The 26,160-nt window shown below is 38.5% G+C and overlaps 1 long non-coding RNA gene across 1 annotated transcript in view; it reads right to left on the bottom strand.

Annotated features, from left to right (window-relative positions):
• LOC102549766 (uncharacterized) overlaps positions 1–24,795 on the bottom strand; it is a 117,772-nt gene extending 92,977 nt beyond the window's left edge. The window contains exon 1 of the long non-coding RNA XR_015684957.1: positions 24,682–24,795. This is a non-coding gene — a long non-coding RNA (uncharacterized LOC102549766). The remainder of the gene's footprint in view (positions 1–24,681) is intronic.
• Between the last annotated feature and the right edge of the window lie 1,365 nt (positions 24,796–26,160).

The raw sequence follows: 26,160 nt of genomic DNA, 5'->3' as shown, positions 1-26,160 counted from the left end.
CATCTTGTCTAATTGGGTGGCTGTATATGTATGGGCCACATGTAGGGCAGGCTCTGAATGGGTGTTCCTTCTGTCTCTGTTTTAATCTTTGCCTCTCTATTCCCTGCCAAGGGTATTCTTGTTCCCCCTTTTAAAGAAGAAGTGAAGCATTCACATTTTGATCATCCGTCTTGAGTTTCATGTGTTCTATGCATCTAGGGTAATTCAAGCATTTGGGCTAATAGCCACTTATCAATGAGTGCATTCAATGTGTGTTTTTCTGTGATTGGGTTACCTCACTCAGAATGATATTTTCCAGTTCAAACCATTTGTCTATGAATTTGATAAAGGCATTGTTTTTGATAGCTGAGTAATATTCCATTGTGTAGATGTACCACATTTTCTGTATCCATTCTTCTGTTGAAGGGCATCTGGGTTCTTTCCAGCTTCTGGCTATTATAAATAAGGCTGCTATGAACATAGTGGAGCACATGTCTTTTTTATATGTTGGGCATCTTTTGGGTATATGCCCAAGAGAGGTATAGCTGGATGCTCAGGCAGTTCAATGTCCAATTTTCTGAGGAACCTCCAGACTGATTTCCTGAATGGTTTTACCAGTCTGCAATCCCACCAACAATGGAGGAGTGTTCCTCTTTCTCCACATCCTCGCCAGCATTTGTTGTCACCTGAGTTTTTGATCTTAGCCATTCTCACTGGTGTGAGGTGAAATCTCAGGGTTGTTTTGATTTGCATTTCCCTTATGACTAAAGATGTTGAACACTTCTTTAGGTGTTTCTCAGCCATTCGGCATTCCTCAGCTGTGAATTCTTTGTTTAGCTCTGAACCCCATTTTTAATAGGGTTATTTGTCTCCCTGCGATCTAACTTCTTGAGTTCTTTGTATATTTTGGATATAAGGCCTCTATCTGTTATAGGATTGGTAAAGATCTTTTCCCAATCTGTTGGTTGCCGTTTTGTCCTAACCACAGTGTCCTTTGCCTTACAGAAGCTTTGCAGTTTTATGAGATCCCATTTGTCGATTCTTGATCTTAGAGCATAAGCCATTGGTGTTTTGTTCAGGAAATTTTTTCCAGTGCCCATGTGTTCCAGATGCTTCCCTAGTTTTTCTTCTATTAGTTTGAGTGTATCTGGTTTGATGTGGAGGTCCTTGATCCACTTGGACTTAAGCTTTGTACAGGGTGAAAAGCATGGATCGATCTGCATTCTTCTACATGTTGCCCTCCAGTTGAACCAGCACCATTTGCTGAAAATGCTATCATTTTTCCATTGGTTGGTTTTGGCTCCATTGTCAAAAATCAGGTGCCCATAGGTGTGTGGGTTCATTTCTGGGTCTTCAATTCTGTTCCATTTGTCTATCTGTCTGTCTCTGTACCAATACCATGCAGTTTTAATCACTATTGCTCTGTAATATTGCTTGAGTTCAGGGATAGTTATTCCCCCTGAAGTCTTTTTATTGTTGAGAATAGTTTTAGCGATCCTGGGTTTTTTGTTATTCCAGATGAATTTGCAAATTGTTCTGTCTAACTCTTTGAAGAATTGGATTGGTATTTTGATGGGGATTGCATTGAATCTGTAGATCACTTTTGGTAAAATGGCCATTTTTACTATATTAATCCTGCCAATCCATGAGCATGGGAGATCTTTCCATCCTCTGAGGTCTTCTTAAATTTCTTTCTTCAGAGTCTTGAAGATCTTATTGTACAGATCGTTTACTTGCTTGGTTAAAGTCACACCGAGGTACTTTATATTGTTTGGGTCTATTATGAAGGGTGTCGTTTCCCTAATTTCTTTCTCGGCTTGTTTCTCTTTTGTGTAGAGGAAGGCTACTGATTTATTTGAGTTAATTTTATACCCAGCCACTTTGCTGAAGTTGTCTATCAGCTTTAGTAGTTCTCTGGTGGAACTTTTGGGATCTCTTAAACATACTATCATATCATCTACAAATAGTGATATTTTGACTTCTTCTTTACCAATCTGAATCTCCTTGATTTCCTTTTGTTGTCTGATTGCTCTGGCTAGATCTTCAGGAACTATATTGAATAAGTAGTGAGAGAGTGGGCAGCCTTGTTTAGTCCCTGATTTTAGTGGGATTGCTTCAAGTTACTCTCCATTTAGTTTAATGTTAGCAACTGGTTTGCTGTATATGGCTTTTACTATGTTTAGATATGGGCCTTGAATTCCTATTCTTTCCAGGACTTTTATCATGAAGGGGTGTTGAATTTTGTCAAATGCTTTCTCAGGATCTAATGAAATGATCATATGGTTTGTGTTTTCAGTTTGTTTATATAATGGATCACGTTGATGGTTTTCCGTATATTAAACCATCCCTGCATGCCTGGGATGAAGCCTACTTGATCATGGTGGATGATTGTTTTGATGTGCTCTTGGATTCGGTTTGCCAGAATTTTATTGAGTATTTTTGCATGGATATTCATAAGGGAAATTGGTCTGAAGTTCTCTTTCTTTGTTGGGTCTTTGTTTGGTTTAGGTATAAGAGTAATTGTGGCTTCATAGAAGGTATTCGGTAGTGATCCATCTGTTTCAATTTTGTGGAATAGTTTGGATAATATTGGTATGAGGTCTTCTATGAAGGTCTGATAGAATTCTGCACTAAACCCGTCTGGACCTGGGCTCTTTTTGGTTGGGAGACCTTTAATGAATGCTTCTATTTCTTTTGGAGTTATGGGGTTGTTTAACTGGTTTATCTGTTCCTGATTTAACTTCGGTACCTGGTCTCTGTCTAGCAAATTGTCCATTTCCTGAAGATTTTCAAGTTTTGTTGAATATAGGCTTTTATAGTAAGATCTGATGATTTTTTGAATTTCCTCTGAATCTGTAGTTATGTCTCCCTTTTCATTTCTGATTTTGTTAATTTGGACACACTCTCTGTGTCCTCTCGTTATTTTGGCTAAGGGTTTATCTATCTTGTTGATTTTCTCAAAGAACCAACTTTTGGTTTTGTTGATTCTTTCTATGGTCCTTTTTGTTTCTACTTGGTTGATTTCAGCTCTGAGTTTGATTATTTCCTGTCTTCTACTCCTCCTGGGTGTATTTGCTTCTTTTTGTTCTAGAGCTTTTAGGTGTGCTGTCAAGCTGCTGACATATGCTCTTTCCTGTTTCTTTCTGCAGGCACTCAGCGCTATGAGTTTTCCTCTTAGCACAGCTTTCATTGTGTCCCATAAGTTTGGGTATGTTGTACCTTCATTTTCATTAAATTCTAAGAAGTCTTTAATTTCTTTCTTTATTTCTTCCTTGACCAGGTTATCATTGAGTAGAGCATTGTTCAACTTCCACGTATATGTGGGCGTGTTTCCCTTATTTTTATTGAAGACCAGCTTTAGGCTGTGGTGGTCTGATAGCACGCATGGGATTATTTCTATCTTTCTGTACCTGTTGAGGCCCGTTTTTTGACCAATTATATGGTCAATTTTGGAGAAAGTACCATGAGGAACTGAGAAGAATGTATATCCTTTTGCTTTAGGATAGAATGTTCTATAAATATCTGTTAAGTCCATTTGGTTCATGACTTCTCTTAGCCAGTCTACGTCTCTGTTTAATTTCTGTTTCCATGATCTGTCCATTGATGAGAGTGGGGTGTTGAATTCTCCTACTATTATCGTGTGAGGTGCAATGTGTGTTTTGAGCTTTAGTAAGATTTCTTTTATGAATGTAGGTGTCCTTGCATTTGGAGCATAGATATTTAGGATTGAGAAAATGTCCTTTTCAAGTGATTCAGTTGTTCTAAACCTCTTCCAGGCAATATCAGCTGATTTCTACTTCTTCCAGAAAGGTAGTTTGGGCTGAGAATCTTCTTTGCCACTTGACTCATATCATAATCTTCTTTGAACCTGGGTTTGTCTGTTTTCTATTAAGGAATAAGGTACTAGTGAATTTCAGGGACATCCTGAAGTCATTTTTAGTTTTTTGACTGTTTCTTTGGGTTTTTGTTTGTTTGGTTTGTTGATTGGTTTTTGTTTGTTGGGTTGGTTTTTTTCTTCTATGTTAAAGAACTTCCCTATGGCATTAGTATTTCCATCAATGGAGGAAACTACTAAAGAAAAATGGCCTCCCCAGTGGTACCTTCTAACCACTAAGAAGCTCCAGCACACCGTCAGTCTCATTGAAGCAGCTCTTTACAATAGCTAAAGGATGGAGCTTGCATAAAACAAAGAGTATTTGTCCTGCTCTCCCTAGACTTTCTTAAGTAACTAAGGAATTTACTATCAGTGCTTGTTAGTGTATGAGTATCATCGTCCACATACCTTTCTTAATTGATATGTGATCAATATGCCTCCAGACAGCAACCACAAATAATCTTCATAGAAATCAATTGTTCATATGAGTAGAGTTATAGTCTTTTATTGCTTTTATTGTTATCATGTATTAGAAAGATAAAGATGGATTTAACTATGACATATCACATATATTATAAAATATTATTTTGATCATCTTCAATCCTCTATAATTATATCCTTTCCCTATTATCATTATTCTCCTTCATCTACATCAGCACCTTCTTCTACCTTCTATTTTATGTATTATCTTAATTTTTTTCTTCAATTATTATTGTTAGACTCTGTGTGTGTGTGTGTGTGTGTGTGTGTGTGTGTGTGTGTGTGTGTGTGTGTGTACAAAAATAACCTGAATTCATTTAGCATACGTATTTTTATTTAGGATTGCTGCTTGGTATTGGGTGACCAATTAGTGAGCAAATATTTGGGAATACTGAGTCTCTATCTCTTCGAAGTCATTAACTGTCCATAGTATTCATCCAGGGGTGGAGCGTCAGCATCCACATTGGCATGTCAACTTGTATTGTTATTGTTAAGTTCTTAGCCTAGGCGATTATATTGTTGAAAATTCATGAGTAGAGCTTCCCTGAGAAAATAGAAGACACAATTTTTCCATTTCAGTTCTCTGGCTCTTACAATCTTTCTGTCTCCACTTCCACAATGTTCTCTGGGTCTTAGGTTAGGGCTCACATTTTTTTATGTCTCATCAGGGGCTGGGCAGGTCATGGTCAGTTGTTCTTTGCATTTTGCACTGATGTAGATTTTTGTAATGGTCCTCATTTCCCACCAAAAGAAACTGATGAGCAATAGGAGCTACACTTAACTATGGATGTAATGATTAATATGGGGAATAGTTAGAAATTGCCACTGTTTGTGTGCTTCATCTTCAGTGAAGGCCACATATTACAAAAGAAATGAAATTATTGTTGCAACATGTGTAAATATACCCAACTACTATATTTAGACATTGTGACTTACTAAGTCTATTAACCAGTTCTAATATTACTAATACAGTCCTTCAAGACCTCTATGTATCTTCAAAATCTCATGGTATCTGTTGTTTGAAAAAGGTGGATTTACTTCTTTTTGCAATATATTTGCCTTTTAAGATTTTTTTCTTACCTTATTTCACTATCAAGATTCCCAAAAACATTGCCACAATAACATTATTTGAGTGAATTTCCTGCTTTATCTTTGATATTAAATGGAACACATTCATTTCTCCATTCTCTGGTTTGATAAATTGTACTATTTGTTGCCTTAGTTCTTCCTTCTCTCTACTGCCATCCCTCTGTAATTTTATGATGTTCTCCCAGACACTGGATATTGCTATGTGTCTAAATTTGGCTGAACATTTAAACAGCCATGAATCAATAAGAGGTTGGAAACAGTGTGTGTTTTCCATGTACTCTCCTAAACCATTCTACATTCATAAAAACATTCCGTGCTAACTGGATAGAAAAATTAAAAGAATGTGGAACAGGGGCATTTCTGTACTAATTGTTATAGTGTTGACCCATGAGGATATATGTATAAATCCTACAAAAACAAACAAACAAATAAACAAGACAAACTACCTATAAGCTGCAGCTGACTGTAGACACCTGAGCAGATGCAGCCGAGATTATTGGAGAGCCAGTCAGAGCAGCTGAAACTCACAAACTCATTCATTGTTGTTCTACACTCATAATATTTTATGCTTGTTTGTGTAGAGCATTACTGTGGCCCTAGATAGCTGATGCAGTGGATTAGAAGCAGCCTGGAGAAATGTCATTTTGTTCAATCCAAGAATGCCAATTAGCTATCCGGAAACGTTCCACCTTTCAAAGCATCACATACTACCTGCCCTTCCTGTAGTTACTTCAAAGAGAAGACAATGAGCTACGAAAATGTGATTTGATTTTCATGTTTAAAGCCTCCATGTAACAATATTTATAGGAACCATAAAAACATCAATTTTATGTGTACATGGGGATGGTTTTAGAGTAGAACAAAGCCAGGATTTGATAATCCCAAATAAATTCATCCCACTGTTACATGTCATGAGTATGTGTCATTTGCCACGTCCCCTTCTCCAGCTCCAAAAGCAGTCTCCCTTCACCATGCTCCATCACTAGAGAAGTGTCAGCAGTGGAAAAGCAACATTCCACTCTCCAGTCCAATTTCACAGTTCAGTAGGGAACAAGAGTGAGCATACAGAAGCTTGAGACAAGAAGGATAATCACAACCAATGAGGGAAGCCAGTCATCTATTCTGCACCCTTCCTCCCCAAGGTCCTTCCAATTTGTACAAGAAAAAAAAATTTCAGAGTGGGCATCAAGCCCCGAAAAGCTACCTAATACAGCCTTCACTTCTTTTTTTTTCTTTTTTTCAGAGCTGGGGACCGAACCCAGGGCCTTGCGCTTGCTAGGCAAGCGCTCTACCACTGAACTAAATCCCCAACCCCGCCTTCACTTCTAATGACTAGAGTCCAACCAGGCAAAGACGCAGCTGCTGTCTCTTCATCAATCTCTGGTTGCGTTTCAGCTTTAAGGTTTATTTTTTTTAAGTAAGCTTCTTCTCCAAGTCTGAGCAGCTGAAGAAAAGGGGACAGAGGACAATGAAAGTGACATCTGTCAACCAACAGTAATTAAGCAGAGATGTGTGGAGTTCCACGGCTCTAAATGGCCCCGTTAAAGTGTTGATGAGCAGTGAAACGTCTGATTAAATTTTAAACAGGGATAAATTGGTCAGTCCCTCCATAGGACAAAGCTAATGGAGGAGTAGACTAACAAATTAAATGAATACTGCCCCCGGGCTAGTAAAGAGACAGGCTGGCATAAGCGTGCCTCATCTATAGCCTAAGTATAACTTCCTCAATGTGATCACATGGAATATGCCTTTGCAAGTACTCCAGAGTTCCAGAGTAGGCTACCACACTAGAAAAGGAATAAACTTAGAAAATGGAAAATTGAAATTCAAGTCCAGCTAGGACATTACATAAATAATCTGAAATATCTTGCCACAAGACCATATTGAATTCTTGTTTTCTCATGTTCAAAACTTAGAGGTTGTCCACAGATTATGTCAAATACCAGAACACTGGATTTTATATTTTAGAAGTAATTTAGATAAGGAACCAAAATTTCATGTTTATGTGACAGCCAGAAAAGGTGCATATAAGGACCCAAAGTGTGTACTACAAATTCCATAGTGTCATGGTAATAACCAGAAGAATCAATAACCAACTTCCTATGACTTTTGGGCCCATTTCATCCTTGAACAATACCAGGTCTCCTCTCATTTGTTCTAAGTGTCAAATCTCATGCACATTTTTACAGGAAAAGTTAAAAAAACAAATTTAAAGCCAATAAATTATTTTCCACAACTTTATTTTAACACAATCTAGCAAGGAAGGCCCAAGCAAGGATGTTTTAACACAACCAAAGGAACAGAAAAACTTGAAGAAGCACAAGGGTCATAAGAGATTAGAATAGTAGCTAGTGCTCTAGTAGAATATTACAAGATTTTTCATCTCTCTACTTGTTTGGAAAGAACTTAGAGCAAAGGACTACTAATGACAGGACTTACAACTTTCAAAGACACATGGGATGAAATTATGGAGTAGGAGAAATCTGAACAGCATTACTTCGAATATACTGACCAGAGATAGTTCTTTTTATGTATCAAAGAATGAAACAGTTTGGAATTCTAAAAGATCACCAAATTCAGAACTTGAGTTTGATGTTTCTTGTAATGTCTTGACTATTTAAATTTACTATTTAATTACTATTTAAAATTACTATTTCCATTCCTTCTATGTTCTTCTTAACATTGATAATCTTATAGTTTTTTATGATCACATTGAAGAAGTCATGTTTAAGCTATAGAAAAAGCAAGTATGTGTGATCTTGCCTCTAATTTGATCAGTCTCCAGGTGGTAGTTTCTCTTTAAATCTTATTCTCTCAAAAAGATAATAGTTCATCAAAGTTGAACAGATAGTTGAGGCAGTTTATTCACTGGGAAAAGAATAGATCATTCGACAGAGAAATACTGGAAAAGTGTAGTCCACAGTAGAGGTGAGCTGTGCACTTTTAAGGCTCTTATAACTAAAAGCTGACTAGCCTGTTCATGAGTCTAGTAAACATCTTTCCCTTCCAAATAATAGTAGAACAGAATCCCCACTAAGAAATTTCTTCTTCTGATTCTTTTAGAAAAGCCCATGAAGGAAGGATGTGAGTGGGTGTGCATGTATGTGTGAAGCTCCAATGCAAATGGACAGATTTTTTTTTAAGCATTGAAGACCTTACATTGGTGTGCACTGGGAAAACTGGTGAAGTTTCTTGGTATCTTGCTTTGAGATACAGCAAGAAGAGCTTAACTACAGCTTCAGTAATACTTGAAAATATCACAAAATAACATTTTGACCCTCAGGGAATACATTTCCCACAGCATAAGTATGGTTTCCTTGGCTGTCTTATGTCTACCTCATTGACCAAATCAAGGGCATATTTACCAAGCTGAGGGTATAGTTTTCCTTGGTTTTGTCACATCTAAGTATCTGCCCATCCAGAATCAGTAGTAAAGGGACTGTAGCCAGCCTGAGTCTAGCAAACCTGGCTCAAGCAGGCATTGCTCTTCCCCATTCTCACTTCTTTGCAAAAACCCATTAGATTGCACTTCTAAAGCTAGCCACCAAGGTTCACTTTCTTATTTGACCACTTCCTCCTCCTGAGGCTGATGGCAAAGGTCCAGCTATCAATGTATTGGAGTCTACCAATCAAAAGCCTCCTTTGGCTCACCAACTTAACATGCCCAATTAAATCTAAACATCCCTTCCTAACACAAGGATCTTTTATCTTTATATAACATTTGCCTGTAGGCCACACCTGTTTCCTCTCTACCTAGAGGCAGTCCTTTGCTTCCCCACTGGTACAAATGTCACTTCCCTCTCTTCTTTGCCTCTCTTCTCCCCTCTTCTTTGTGTCCTTCCTCTTCTCCCTCCATCTACATTGGATCTTTGTCCCTTATCTCTGCCTTCTATCCCTTTGGGACAATAAATCTCCTTTGTGCTGAGAACTTTGTCTTGGGGTGTTTTGTGCCAAATTTGAAGTTCCTATAAGTGGGAGCTATTAATAGTGCATTCTCATAGACCTGAGCCATCTGCTATCTTGAAGCACTTTCACCATTCCTCTGAGTTTTAACAACAGAAGAAATCTATTGTTAAAAATCTTCAGTTCCATCACGATGAGTCTCCACTAACGTCAGCTATATAATTTATTTCTTTCATAGATTAATCCCTTCTCTCTAAGTAGATCATTTGCATTAGCAATCAATCATACTCATATATTTTTAAATATTATCCATCAGTGTCATACACACACATACACACTGCCACATATGCACAAAACTGACTATTTCAACTTCCATTTACATACAATTTGGATAGAGAGATGACAGACAGATAATTCAAATAGATACACTCCTCTATTTATCTTCTACATTATGACATTTTACTCAATTTTAAGAGTTTGACTGCTTTAAAATGATTTATATTGTTAAGGCAGAAATATAAGAGATAAATAGACTATTGTTTTCATGAATTCTCATAGTTGACATTTTTAGTGAGAACAAAGATACATTAGTTTTGAAACCAGAATTGGTCAAAAGAGAAATTGAATTTTCGAAATCCTCAAACTACCTTTACATATAATAAATCTCATGGTTTAAAAAATAGAATCTGACTGGAAGCATGATATGGGGATATGGAGGTTATGATGACCAAGTTTTTCTCTACCTGTTTGGTAGAAAGTGAGAGACAAAAGACGTTATAGCACATTCTGGATAGACAAGAGAGAGCACTGAACATGTTAGAATAGCAGTCAGAACATGTAATCCTAGGTCTTCATTCTAGATCAAAACCATGTGAGAACATGTTATTTAAAAATACCATGAAAATTAAATGAAGTTCTTAACAGTAGAGTCTATTTCTCATTTCAATGCCTACAAAGTTAGACTATTTTTCATTCCCTGTGAAGAAATACCATACCCAATAGAAAGTTATCTAAATAACAAGTTGAAATATTTGAGGAATAAATATAGGAAAACAAACAAAAGATGAATCTCACTTGAATCTCACCCCTCAGCTTCTATAAGCATGGATGGCCCCCTCTGTACTCTTAGGGAAAAGAAGGAAATTTAGCCATGGCTCTGCAGGTCACTCTGCTTCGGGGACCCTTGAGTTATTCCTATATGGCAGTGTTTCTCAACTTGTGGGTCATTTGGTTGAATAACCATTCCACAGGAGTCACTTTAGACCATCGGAAAGCATAGATATCTACATTACGATTCACAACAGTAGCAAAATTACAGCTATAAATTAGTAATGAAACAACAGAATTAGTCACAACATGAGGAACTGCTTTTAAAGGGTTGAAGCATTAAGAAGGTTGAGAACCAGTGTTATAGCAAAAGGTGAAAAAGTGTGACGCCCCTTGTTATAGTCTGAATGATTGATACTTCTGTCTCAACCAGAACAAAGGGCAGAGTGAATGCCCAGAATGAATGGGCCCTAATGCATAATAAGACTTTCAGCGTCACTTTCAGTTTCATCTAGGAGATGCAAAGGCCATCGGGATTCCCAATAATCAGATAGAGTAAAGGACATCGCTAAGGAACTTGTTCAGGATCCCCAATATACCTTCATATACCAGTGGACCTTCTCAATCAACGACTTGTGGGAAGATACATGATACATGGACCCATCTACACAAAGGCACACATTACCACAAAGAGAAGCAAATCATGCTGAAAGGCTGAAGTGCACTAGACATTTCTATTGTGCTCCGTTCCTGTGTGTCCAACTGGATATTGTTCCTAAAACCTAAAACCAACTCTGTTAGCATTATGTCTAGCACAGTTACTAGCAACAGCCAGGTATGCCTGACACTTTAAAAGGGGCTGCTTGCCCCTTCCCTCTCACTCTTGTTCTCTCTTCCTCTCCCTCTCTTGTCCCTCTGTCACTTCACTTTCCATCCTCTTCTCTCCTTCTCTCCTTCTCTCCTTCTCTCCTTCTCTCCTCTCCACATGTTCAGGGCCAGCCTCCACTCTACTTCATTTCTCTACTTCATTCTCTCTTTTTCTGCCCTTCTTCCCTCTTAACTCCCCTCTCCATGCCCTGAATAAACTCTATTCTATACTATAACATAGTGTGGCTGGTCCCTCAGGGGGAAAGAATGAGCATGGGCCTGCTGAGGCACCCCTTTCCCACAGACTCCCCATAGAACATAATCTCCCCTCCCTCTTATCCTTTTATTAACAACATTGGTGCTGAAACCTGGGATCGAACCAGGAACCCAGGACATATCCTCTCTTTATCTTTTAATAAATACAACAATCTCAAATGCAATGCATTTCCTGCTTTAGTTCACCATCATGTTTTTATCTTCTCATTCATTGGAAGATAGACCATCACAGACCTTTCAATTCAGACACTCGTGGTATACATTCTTGAAGCATTTTCTTTTTATAGAAACTCAGAAGTCAACATACTTTTCTCCATTTTTACTGTGGCTTCTTGCACCTGTGCCAATAGTGTCAAATAGCTTAGGCTATGTACCTACAAAAACAAACTCAAGAGTCTTCTTCAGTTCTATTTGGAAGATGGAAATCTGGAGATATATATAATATATATATGTATAAATATATATATATTCCTTTTAAAATCTGTGAATTATTTCCCTCTCTTCAAATTTATCTTAATTGAAAGAAAATGGATAACAAGTAAACAATTTTAAGAAGGGGTGTTATTGGAAATATAAGCCAATCAGAAGAGGGAAATAACCTGTTTAACTGAGAAATCTGCTGATGAAAGACACATTTGCATATTTAGTACCACTTACAAATTTATGAATTATCAGCATAGGGTCAGAAGCCTGTCATCTGAACTAAAGTGTCTGAGACACAAGAACTGGGTATGAAGTCTCATGCTTGTAGTTCAGACACTTGGAAGGTCAGAAGGGAGTTCATAAGTTCAAGACCATCCTTGGCTATATAGTATGCTGGAAGCCAGAAAAAGCTACATTAAAACTCATTTCAAAAAGCAGAGAGAGAGAAAGAAAAGAGATTTTGTTAGGTGACCTAGCCAGCTCAAGCCCTCAAAATAAGAATAGGAAAATCCATTAAACAGTACCATGGGTATACTGATAATCACTTAGGAACTTGTCTAGAAAAACAAAGAAACAAATCATTGGTTTGTAATGTCTGGTGATTTCTGTGGTGCACATGCGCTATGGTAAGTTTCGAGTTATTTGTAGAGTAAATTGTCATGGGAGAGAAGCTTGGAAGAAACGTACTCGTTCTGTTAGAGTCAGTGAAAAAGTTCCTACACAATGCCATGTGTAGGAACTCTTTGCTCATGGTGGTCCTTAAGAAACTGCTCTGTCAAGATGAGGAAGCAAATTGTGAAAGAAGGATCAGAAAACAAAGGCTCCAAGCCTGCCTGGCAGAGGTGGACAGACCAGAAAAGGAGTTATGTAGCACAACTGAAGATTACACACAGAATAAATCAGGGAAGCAATGGTTCCCAGGAACACAAATTCAAAGAAAATGTAAAAAAAAAAAAAAGAAAAAAGAAAACCCTAACAATTGCTGCTTTTTTAAATTATTATTTGAATAAACCACCAGTTTAGGGGAAGTATGGCTTTGTAGATAGGAAGTAAAGAACTGCAATTTCTCTTCCAGAGAATTCAATCCCTCTGGCTTCCCCAGACACCTGCACTCACATGCACAAATATACACACATGTATACATAATTAAATAATAAAAATAAATCTTTAAGAAAAGATATATTAGTAGGACTGCATATTTGTATAATGAATAAATAAGGAACTTATTAACTCTAGCTAGCACCAATAGCTATGAGCAAAAGTAAATGTAGCCAGTAAAAAATACCTAGTAAGTAAAATTATGTCTACCACATGTGCAATGTGTGCTAGGTGGCAGTGTCAGCGCCCGAGTTCAGATACAATATACTGTGTCTACACACAAAAACTGTGAAGAGCTGCACTTAAAACCTGAAGGTAGGTACCAGCTGCAACAGCTGAAGAAACCTTGTGTGCTTCTCAGGGGTCAAAGGTGAACAGAAAGTTATTGCTTTGCTTTGACTGAGCCCTGACAGCTAACCAAGATTTACAGAATGGGATATGGTATCGAACAATTCAGGCATCACTCTGAGCCCTAGTAGCTATGTAATCTGAGTAAAATAGCCAATGAGAGCCTCTGTTTCCTCTTGTACAGTGGGAAATATGAGCCTCCTCATATACTCCCCAAATGGCTTTTTCACCCGTGTCTGATAACACAGCTCTAATTCTTCTATGGAGAATTTAGTAACATTTTTGAAAAAAAATTATAATACTTCTTTAGATGTCAATATTACAATGATATCTTATGGCAGAAGTTTTTTAAACAGAACTTATAAAAAAGATTATTTCAAACTCTGTACTGAGAGCTTCCTTCTGAATAAATTTGAACCAGATGTGTTTGTTATTGTACATAGGTTTTTGAGATTGGGTCCTATTCTGTAGTAAGGCTGGCCTTGAACTCAGGGTACTCCTGACTCAGCCTTTCCAAGGCATGAACCACCATACAGGAATGATTTTAAATTATTGTTTTGGTGAGTAAAATATTGTTTACTTATTATAATGTTAAAGCACATATTTTTACCCACAGAATCTTCACTTTCTCACCAAGATTTAAAAAAATACTTTCATATGTCATCAATCGGTATCTATATAATATTTATCATTAGCTAGAGTGTCAGGGATCATGCTAGGAGCATTAACAAACACTCCCTGGATTCAGTCTGTGGTCCTATTTCACTAACATCCTGTGAGCAAATATCCCAAGCTTTCCCCCTATCATAAATTACCCTGGAAATCCTTCAAAGCAGAATGTGAACCGAGAGAACATGACATCGGAGCTCGCTATCTGATCTTCTCTGTCTTTCCTGAGTTTAATGAGCCACTAAGCACCTGGGCTGATACTCATCTCCGTGTCTTTAGCAAAACACCCCCTAGGAACTTTGATGTGTGTCCTATGAATAGATCAATTTCTAGGTCGTGTCTTCACATCTCCATTTTGAGCTCTTTGGTGGAGGATCCTGGGAAAGTGTGCTGGAAGCTGTGTTAGCCCTATCATGTGGTGACAAGCAGTGCCATGAGTAACAAATGAGCCCATTACTGCTTTACAGTGGAGGAGACAGGTTAATCCTTTGTCAAGTCGCTGTGTGCAGTGTCCTCTGCCTTGTTCCAATTACCCAGGAAGTGATGGCACTTTCTCATCCAACAGCCCTTCAACACCTGCTGACATGTATTTAGGACATTGCTGGATGTGTGGATCTTAACCACACTGTGCTCAGAAAGCCTCATGGAATGAAAACGGAGCACAGGCATGCAGGGGGAGACTGGGATCCCACACTATCTGGAAGTAGACATCCCATTTTAAAAGCAGAGGAAACAGCAAAATAAGCAGAAAGATTTTTTCCAAATTAAAATATTGACTTAAATCCAGAAGTAAAATTGTCCATAAAACCTAGGAAGCCAACACTAAATAGCATGTTAGTTTTATTAGTGAGAAAAGCAATTTCACAGAGAATGTGGTGTGTCTCCTCAGCTAGTTTATGACAAAATTCCTCAGAAAATTATTCCCGGAAACAGTATTTGCCATTTTTGTTTGCATTAGCAATTCAGATTCTCTCCTTTTATTTCAGTAGCTGTTCTATTCATTCAACAAATAATCTTTGAGTGACATTAGGAACTTTAGCTAAGGTTGAAATGTGGTACTGCTGAGAAAATCAAATCAAACCCCATCTTGCTAAAGGGTGCACTTGCAGATAGATATTGGAGTTCAGTATTATAAGCAGAATCAAATCTACATAAACCATGAGAACATGTATCTTAAAGTCCTGTCCCTGGGACCTGGGGAACCCTTTCTCAGAGACATGTCTCCTGAAACTCATTCAGCAAACAGTGCTTTTTGCAAAGGTTGAAATGAGGAAGAGCAGAAGGTACAGACGGGACAGCCTGTGACCAGGGAACACTTAGATGATAGTTCATCCAGCGTTGAGTGCTTCATCGCTCTTGATCTTGATGAAGCACTTCCTCTCTGATCTTGTCCTCATCTTTAGCTTGTCACTTCTTTTTTAAATTTTGTATAAAAGTAGTTACCAGAGAAGCAATTATTAAAAAGCTCTTCATTTCTAACGAGGTATTTCACAGCTCTTAGTGGAGCTAACAAGAAGAACCTGAGGTTCTCTTCCTACCACAAACACTCCTGTTCATGGGAGAACCTCTGTGTTCCGTTACTCATTTGTGCTTCAAGTGAACTATAACTTTCTAAAGCCTTTGCATTCTCCCCTCTCCCCCATATTTTCTGTGCATGTTAAAACTGAGTTGGTAGGTATACATGCTTTACGAATTTTATATTTTCTTAGTAAGTTTAGTCTTTTATATTGTCACAAAATATACTTTTTCCTATTCATTAATTTATTCATTTTTTATTATCCAGATTGGCACCCCTAACTCCTGCCCCCCCACACAGTCCTTCTCCTCATCCCCTTCTCTGCTTATCTTCTAAGAGGGGGGGGGAACCCCTAAGTATCTCCCAACCCTGGCATATCAACTCTATGCATGGTCAGGTACATTCTTTCCCACTGAGGCCAGACAAGGCAACACTGTCAGTAATGGATTCCACAGACAGTCTAACAGCTTTAGGGACAACCCCTGCTCTAATTGTTGGGGAACCCACATGAAGACTGCTTTACATCTGCCACATACATGTGGCAGCCTTGGTCCAGCCCCTGTATGCTCTTTGATCAGTGACTTGGTCTCTGAGACCCTCCCAAGATTCAGGTTAGTTGACTATGTTCATCTTTCTGTGAAGTTCCTATATCCTTCTAGGCCCTCAATGCTTCCCCCAACTCTTCCATAAGAGTCCTGACCTCAGGACATTTCCTCAGTCTCTGCTCCTACTTGTCTCAGCATTTCCTTGAGATGGGAAAAATTTGGGGTCAAAAGTTTTGTGGGTGTGTTGGTGCCTTTATCCCATTCTTCAGATGAGGGACAACTAGGCTGTTCCCAGTGTCTGGCTATTATTATGAATAAAGCTTCTATGAACATAATGGAGCACATGTCCTTGCGGTATGGTGGAGCATCTTTTGAATATATGCCCAGGAGCACTTTAGTTGAGTCGGTAGAAATTGCATAATATATTTATTTCTATCTTCTAATTATACTTTAATATCTAATGTCTTTTAGTAGAGTTCTGCCATCTTTTTTATAGCACACTGCTCTCTTTCTTGACAAATTGTTTGCAAGAGAAGTCTCTTGATGGATGGATTGATAGATGAATGAGTGGATCTATAGACAGGTACATAAAGACATAAAGACACAGGCCGATTCATAAATAAATGTAACTATAGATGCAGATCAGGTGGGTCTGGCTTAGGGAAATGCTACTTAGTTTCAAACATTAGCCTCAAGATGAAAACATAAATGTCCTAGACTGAGGTGTGTACCTCCGAGAAACTACTAGGTATGCAACATTTTAACATACTTCAAGGTACATAACAGAAAGACTAGATGTAAAAATTGTTATATTTGCTACTTATTCTATAAACCTTTATTGGCTACACACTCAGCACCAGTCACTAAACTAAATACACAGTTAATATGGGAGGTAACCTAATATTTTCAAACATCCATATCTGAAGGTATGATTATCCCAAAGCATCATAATATAACATTCTTACGATCAGTTGAAGATAAGACAGATATAATAATATGAGATATATAATAACAATCTACATCTTCAGGAGACATATGTTCTATTGCTCTGAAGAAGTTACACAGTGACCAAACATTGTCTGATAAATGTCATAAGATTTAAACCAAAGCAAAATCACAGGACCTGTAATTATGGTATGCCTATCTCTATCTGTATGTATACTGTGTGTGTGTATATATATATATATATATATATATATATATATATATATAAACAAATCTCATATTTCATTCTTCAGAAATTAATAAATATTCAAGGTAACAAATTACTATAATAAAGTACAAGAAATAAAACCAAGGATACACTTTTTATACTATTATCTATTAACAGCATCTATCATTTTTCTTTTCATTTATTTACTTTTTATTAATAATTCCATTTGTTTACATCTCAAATGCTATCCCACTCTCCAATTACCCTCCACAAAACCCCCATCCCACATCCTCCCTCTCCCCTTCCCCTTTGCTTCTATGCAGGTGCTCCCCAACCAGTCCACCCTCTCCCACCCCACTACTCCAGCATCTCCCTAAGCTGGGGCATCAAACCTAAACAGGATCTAGGGTCTCAACTCCCATTGCTGTCAGGCAAGGCCATTCTCTGCTACATACATATCTGGAGACATGGTTCCCTCCCTGTACACCCTTGGTTGGTGTTCTAGTCTCTGGGAGCACTGGGTAGTCCGACCAAAAGATGTTCTTCCTATGGGGCTGCAATTCCCCTACACTCCTTCAGTCCTTCTGCTAGCTCCCCAGCCAGGATTTCTGAGCTCAATCTGTTGGTTGGCTCTAAGCATCCACATCTGCATTGGTCACTTGCTGGCTGGACCTCCCAAGGAACAGCCACACCAGGACTCTGTCAGCAAGTACCTCTTGACCACAGAAAGAGAGTCAGGTTTGGTGTCTGCAGACAGGATGGGGCAGACAGCACTGGTGGGGCAGTACACGGATAGACCTTCCTTCAGTCTCTGCTCCATTCTTTGTCCCTGTACTTCCTTTGGACAGGAACATTTCTCCCTTAAAAACTTTGAGATGAGTGACTACCCCCATCCCTTGACTGGGGGCCATGCCTGTCTGCTGTAGGTGGTCTCTACAGATTCTATCCTCCCCTTCTCTGCACATTTCATCTAAAATCATCCTGGTGGGGTCCGGGGAGCCTCTTGTTTCCCTGGTGTCTGGGACCCTCCAATAGCTATCGCCAGTTCCTCATCCCTCCTGCTACATATTTTTATTCGATTTCCTGACGTAGTATACCTCTCTCCCAACACCTCCAATACCTGATACTGCCCCCCTTATTTCCTCCCCCTCTTCCCTCTCACCCAGGTCCCCATCTCCCTCCTCCTCCCATGAAGATCTTGTGCCCCACTCAATGCTGGATTCAAGCATCCACATCCTGGTCTTCCTCCTAAGTTCCATATGGTCTGTGACTTGTATCATGGGCATTGTGAGCTTTTGGCTAATATCTACTTATCAGTGAGTACCATGTGTGTTCTTTTGTGACTGGGTTACCTCACTCAGGATGATATTTTCTAGTTCCAACCATTTGCCTATGAATTCCGTGAAGTCATTGTTTTTAATAACCGAGTAGTACTTCATTGTGTTCCAAAGTGGTTTTACCAGCTTGCAGTCCCACCAGCAGCACCACCAGAGAAAGAGTATTGCTCTTTCTCCACATCCTCACCAACATCTGCTCTCACCTGCATTTTTTATCTCAGCCATTCTGATTGGTGTGAATTGGAATCTCAGGGTCGTTTTGATTTGCATCTCTCTGATGACTAAGGATGTTGAACATTTCTTAAGTGCTTCTCAGCCATTGATATTCCTCAGGTGAGATTTCTGTTTAGCTCTGTAGTCTACTTTTTAATATGGTGATTTGGTTTCCTGGAGTCTAACTTCTTGAGTTCTTTTTTATATATTTATAATTTAATATTAACCCTCTATCAGATGTAGAGTTGGTAAAGATCCTTTTCCAATCTGTGGGTTGTCGTTTTGTCCTATTGATAGTGTCCTTTGCTTTACAGAAGCTTTTCAATGTATGAGGCCCCATTTGTCAATTGTTTAATCTTAAAGCATAAGCCATTGTGTTCTATTCAGGAAGTTTTCCCTTATGCCCAAGTATTTGAGGCTCTCCCATTTTCTCTTCTATTAGATTCAGAGTATCAGTTTTTATGTGGAGGTCCTTGATCCAATTGCAATTGAGCTTTGTACAAGGAGATAAGAATGCATCAATTTACATTCTTCCACATGCAGACTGCCAGTTGAACCAGCAACACTGGTTGAAAATGCTTTTCTCCACTGGATGGTTTTGGCTTCTTTGTCAAAGATCAAGTGACCATAGATGCGTGGGTTCATTTCTGGGTCTTCAATTTATTCTATTGATCTATTTCCCTGTCTCTGTACAAATACTATGCAGTTTTCACAACTATTGCTCTATTGTATAGCTTAAGGTAGGGATGGTGATTCCCCCAGAAGTTCTTTTATTGTTGAGAGTGGGTTTTGCTATCTAGGAGTTTTTTGTTTTTGTTTTTGGTTTTTTTTTCTATTCCAAATGAATTTGAGAATTGCTCTTTCTAATGCTATGAAGAATTGAGCTGGAATTTTAATAGGAGGTATCGATCTTTCACTTGCTTGGTTAGAGTCACACCAAAGTATTTTATATTATTTGTGACTATCGTGAAGAGTGTTGTTTCCCTAATATCATTCTCTGCCCATTTATCCTTTGAGTAGAGGAAGGCTACTGATTTATTACAGTTAATTTTGTATCCAGACACATTGTTGAAATAGTTTATCTGATATAGGAGCTCTCCAGTAGAATTTTTAGGGTCACTTTTTGTTTTTTATATTATTTGCAAGTAGTGATTTCTTGACTTCTTCCTTCCCCATTTGTATCTTTGGATTTTTGATCTTCTTTTGTTGTATAATTGCTCTGACTAGAATTTCCAGTTCTACATTGAATAGATAGGGAGAGATTGGGCAACCTTGACCTGTTCCTGATTTTAATGGGATTACTTTGAGTTTCTCTCCATTTAGTTGATGTTGGCTATTGACTTGCTGTGTATTGCTTTTATTATATTTAGGTGGACCTTGAATTCCTGATATCTCCAATACTTTTAGCATGAAGTGGTGTTGTATTTTGGGAAAGACCTTTTCAGTATCTAATGAAATTATCATGTTTTTGTTTGTTTGTTTGTTTATATAGTGGATTGCATTGATGGATTTCCGTATAATGAACCATCCCAGTATTTCTGGGATGAACCATACTAGATCATGGTAAATGGTCCTTTTGATGTGTTCATGAATTCAGTTTGTGAGAATTTTATTGAGTATTTTTGCATTGATATTCATAAGGGAAATTTGTCTGAAGTACTCTCTCTTGGGTCTTTTTGTGCTTTAGGTGTCAGTGTAACTGTGACTTCATAGAAAGAATTCAGTAGTGTTTCTTCTGTTTCTATTTTATGGAATAGTTTGAGAAGTATTGGTATTAGATCTTTGAAGGTGAGATAAAATTCTGCACTAAAACCATCTGATCCTGGGCTTTTTTTGTTGGAAGACTTCTAATGATTGCTTCTATTGCTTCTATTTCCTTGGGGGTTATGGGACTTTTAGATGGTTTATCTGATCCTAACTTAATGTTGGTACCTAGTATCTGTCTAGAAAATTGTCCATTTCATCTAGATTTTCCAGTTTTGTTGAATATAGATTTTTGTAATAAAATCTAATTATTTTTTGAATTTTCTCAATTTCTGTTGTTATGTCTCCCTTTTCATTTCTGATTTCATTTGGATAGTGTCTCTGTGGCCTCTAGTTAGTTTCGCTAAGAGTTTATCTATCTTGTTGATTTTCTCAAAGACCCAGCTCCTAGATTTGTTGATTCTTTGTATAGTTCTTCTTGTTTCTACTTGGTTGATTTTAGCCTTGAGTTTAATTAATTCCTGCTGTCTGCTCCTCTTGGGTATTTTTGCTTCTTTTTGTTCTAGAGATTTTTAGATGTGCTGTTAAGCTGTTGGTGTAGGATCTCTTCAGTTTCTTTATGGAGGAACTCAGAGCTATGAGTTTTCCTCTTAGCTCTATTTTCATTGTGTCCCATAAGTTTTGGTATGTTGTGCCTTCATTTTCATTAAATTCTAAAAGGTATTCAATTTTTCTCTTATTTCTTCCCTGACCAAGTTATCATTGAATAGATAGTTGTTCAGGTTCCAAGTGTATGCTGGTTTTCTGTTGTTTTTGTTGTTGTTGAAGACCAGCCTCAGTCCATGGCGATCTGATAGGATGCATGGGATTGATTCAGTTTTTGTTATCTGTTGAGGTTTGTTTTGGTTTGATAATATGGTCAGTTTTTGAAAAGGTACCACGAGGCTCTGAGAAGAGGTATATTCTTTTGTTTTAGGATGAAGTGTTCTGTAGATTAAGTCCATTTGATTCATACTTCTGTTTCACTGTGTCTCAGTTTAGATTCTGTTACCATGATGTATCCATTGGTGAGAGTTAGGTCTTGAAATCTCCTACTCTTATTGTGTGAGGTTCAATGTGTGCTTTGACCTTCAGTAATGTTTCTTTTACAAATGTGGGTACCCTTGTATTTGTGGCATAGATGTTCAAAATTGAAAATTCATCTTGGTGGATTTTTCCTTTGATGAGTATATAGTCTCCTTCCCCATCTTTTTTGATAAGTTTTGGTTCAAAGTCTATTTTGTTGGCTATTAGAATGGCTACTTCAGCTTGTTTATTGGACCATTTGCTTCGAAATTTCCCCCCAGGCTTTTACTTTGAGGTAATGTCTGTTTTTGTCATTGTATTGCATTTCCTGTATGCAGCAAATTGTTGGATCCTGTTTGCATGTTCAGTCTATTAGCCTATGTATTTTTATTGTAGAAATGAGTCCATTGATGTTGAGAGCTATTAGAAACCAATGATTGTTGTTTCTGTTATTTTTGTTGATAGAGGTGGACTTATGTTTATGTGCTTCTCTTCTTTTGGGTTTGTTGTGAAAAGATTAAATTCTTGCTTTTCTTGCTCGTGGTTTCTCACCTTGTGTTGGAGTTTTCCCTCTATTGTCCTCTATAGTGCTGAATTGGTGGAAATATATTGTTAAATTTGGTTTTGTCCTGCAAGTCTTGGTTTCTCCATCTCTATTACTTGCAAGTTTGCTGGGTATCATAGCCTGAGCTAGCATTTTTGTCCTCTTAGGATCTCTGTGACATCTGTCCGAGATCTTCTGGCTTTTAGAGTCTCTGTTGAGAGTCTGGTGTAATTCTGGTAGGTCTGCCTTTATATATTACTTGACTTTTTCCCTTCCTGCCTTCAATATTCTTTCTTTGTTCTGTGCACTTCTTGTTTTAATTATTATGCGATGGGAAGAATTTCTTTTCTGGTCCCATCAGTTTCGTGTTCTATAGGCTTCTTTTGTGATTTTGGGCATCTCTTTCTTTAGGTTAGGGAAGTTTTCTTCTATAATTTTTTTGAAGATGTTTGTTTGCTGGCCCTTTGAGTTGGAAATCTTCACTCTCTTCTATACCTATTATTCTTAGATTTGCTCTTTCCATTGTGTCCTGGATATCTTGAATGTTTTGATTTAGGAACTTTTTGCTTTTTGTACTTTCCTTGACTCTGTGTTGTCTCCTAGATTGTTTTCTATGGTGTCCTTTACACCTGAGACTCTCTCTTCTATATCTTATAGACTATTGGTGATGCTTGCATCTGTGACTTTTGGTCTTTTTCCTAGGTTTTTTCATCTCCAGGGCTGTCTCCCTTTGTGTTTTCTTTAATGTTTCTAACTTCCTGGACAGTTTTGTTCAATTCCTTCAGCAGTTTGACTTTGTTCTGTATTTCTTTAAGGGACTTATGCATTTCCTCTTTAAGGGATTCTACTTGTTTACTTGTGTTGTCCTGTATTTCTTTAAGGGAGTTATTTATGTCCTTATTAAAGTCCTCTATCATCTTCATGAAATAAGACTTTAGATCTGAATCTTGCTTGATAGGTATGTTGGGGTATCCAGGACTTGCTGTGATGGGTTCTGATGACACCAAGTAGCCTCGGTTTCTGTTGCTTATGTTCTTGCACTTGCTTCCTGCCATCTGGTTATCTCTAGTATTAACTGACCTCACTGTCTCTGACTGGAGCTTGTCCTTCCTATGAGCCTGTGAGCCTGAAATCCTGTGGTACTGGATATGTCAGAATCTCTAAGGGAGGGTTGAGCTGCAAATGGGGTGTGGGATGAGTAGATAGGGATCCAGAGCAGAGGTCTGCTCTAGGCACAGGCTTAAACTGAAAGGAACACAGATCTCTAGCTGGGTGTGGTATCTGTGTTCCAGGGTCCCAGGGGTCCTGGTTATGCTGGGTATTTGGGGCAGGGTTTGGGTCTCACCTGTGATCTTGGATGTGTCAGATAACTAAGACAATCGAGCTGCAACTGGAATGTGGGCAGTATGTGTTTGAATGCAGAGCAGAGGCTCTGCTCCAGACACAGGTGCAAACAGGAAGGCACACCAGTCTCTAGCTGGGTGGGGTATCTCCATCTTTCATTTTTCCATGTTTATGTGGCAGAGCCAATGCAGAGAGAGAGAGAGAGAGAGAGAGAGAGAGAGAGAGAGAGAGAGAGAGAGAGAATCCCAGTAAGACTGTTTTGCAGGCTGACTTCTGACCCTCAGGAAGTAATAGTTCCCTTGCTCAAGGCCACATCTTGAAATGAAATGCTCAGTCTACTTCTGAGGAAATATTTGAAGCCTGAATTGTACTGTAGAGAAGTCCCACTCCAAAGGAATGAGGGAAGTTAGTTACAGTGCTATTGTTATAATTGTATTAATGGCCCATTAAGGGCAATGTATTTTGTGGAGAGAATGAAAGCTCTAGCCAAACTACCCCAAAATATGAACGTCAATCCAGTTAGGATGGTCAATTGCTCAGCTAAGGGACCACCACCCCTCAGGATTCACCTTAGACATTACTAAACAAATGAGAGAAAAAATTATACCGCTACTGATAACTGTGCTTTTCCTTCACAAGTTGCTTATGGAGCCCCAGCTATATGGCCGGATTCAGCCTGAAATTTTCTCAATTACTCAGACATGTATGATTTTTACTTCCTTTTACTTTGTATTGTCTATTTTTGTCACTTTTGGGTACTTTCCAAGGCCTGAGCAATTCTTTCCTGCACTCACTGGGCTCTCTCATTCTTTCTCTATGAAGTTACCTGCCACTCTTCCCTTCTACCACGTGGCTGCTTACAAATGGTGCAGCATCCTCTCTTCTTCCTCACCTCTTCCTCCAGAAGGAATTGAGATTTACAGCCTGTTTGCCCTGACACTTTGCTCTTAAACTCCAATAAATTTGTCCTTGAGCTTCCTTCTGAATCTGTCCTTAAAGTTTGTTATTAATGAGACAAAAAAAGTCCCCAAGAAGGCATTTCAGTTTCCCAGATAATGTGTGGCACCTTGTGTGAAGCTCCTCCAAATTCTTAATAACAGTACCTCTAGCCAACAGACAGTATGCATCACTAGAGGAAGATACAGCCAAAGTAACAATATAGGACAGTAAGCAAGTGGACAGAAAGGAAATGGGAAATGGTACTCACCATTAGAAGCTAACTCAGTAACAACTTCACCCTAAGAATAAGCATAATGTTAAATATATTTCTCAGGGATCCCTGGTAGGAGGAAACTCAGGCAGTATCTTGCATAATCTCAGCCTCTGCTATTGTGACTTCACCTTTTAAGAGTCCGTTGTGCAATAAAGACCATAACTGAAAGGGGTTTTTTTTTGTATGTCTATTGGCTACGTTGTCTTGGGTACTTGGTTATAAACAAATATTCTGTAATAGTGATGGGGTGACATGCAATCAAAATACAACTTACATATTCCCAAACTTCATATCTGCTTTCTTAGGCCCAACTGTGTGTCTTAGATCTAATCCTGCTCCTTTTTTGTATCCAAATTCATTAGTCAACTAGTTCTGCACAGTACCTAAATCTATGTAGCTTTGAATACTACTTTGTTCACACATAGTAATGGCAAAAAGAAAGGAGGGAGAGAGAGAGAGAGAGAGAGAGAGAGAGAGAGAGAGAGAGAGAGAGGAGAATGAAAAGGAAAGGAAAGCAGAGTCTTCCAGTCTGTATTAGGGATATATTTTCTACTGTTTTAGTAGACTGTTCATGAAGAGAGCGATAGGCAGCCACGCCATGGTTTTACTTTGTACTGGTCTATCTAAAGTGGATGCTGCAGAGCCCACTCAGTTATTTTATTGTATCCTTCCCCATTAACTGATTATAAGAACCCTCTTTAAGGCTACAATTATAACCCACGGGAAGATCACCAGAGCAATAGTGGTAAGTGATGTGGGAGATGGGGCCACCTGTTCATGTAGCTAACTGTGGAATAACATGCTCATATGTAGCTTTGGAAATAAGCACACCGTCTTGTAATAGCTGCTGCTGTGTGCACTCAACGGTCATAACTGGAAGGCCTAATAGCACATGGTTCACAATGAGTTGTCTGTCTGCACACTGCTGTCTGCACACTCAATTCATGCCCATCGTTAGAGGGTTTCTGCAAGGACCCAGCAATCTGCCAGCAGCTGCTTTTTGAAGTGTGCGTAGCTCTTTCTGCAGGTGCCATGGCTGCACTTCAGAGCCTTAGGGATGGGTTCTGTTGCTCTTCTACTGGGACTTGCCAGAGCCACCCCATGGTGTCTTTGCTTATTACAAATACCTCCACTAACAGAAGATCAGAAGAGCTGTGGGACTCGAATGGAAAAGCAGAAGCCTGGATCTGTGAAGAAGCTTTCCTTGCTCTAATCTTTGCTGAAAATAAGTAGCTATTTTATATTAAAGAATATACAAGGTAAAAGTAGCATTTGTGACTGAAATACATTATAACCAAAACCAAAGGACTCTGCTCATCCCCCCAGACTACAATGCAGCTTCAGATATTGATATATCTTTAAATGCTTTTATGGTGGACCTCTAAATTTCACCCTTTGCTTCAAGTTGGTAATCAATAAACTACACTTGTAATTTTCTCTTGGTGGTCTGCTCTGTTCCTCCACTCAATTCTG

This window comes from Rattus norvegicus, chromosome 3, assembly GCF_021556685.1.
Source record: "Rattus norvegicus strain SHRSP/BbbUtx chromosome 3, alternate assembly SHRSP_T2T, whole genome shotgun sequence".
NCBI classification, from domain to species: Eukaryota; Metazoa; Chordata; class Mammalia; order Rodentia; family Muridae; genus Rattus; species Rattus norvegicus.
The sequence above is the reverse complement of the archived record's forward strand: the minus strand, read 5'-3'. Positions and strand labels throughout refer to the sequence as shown.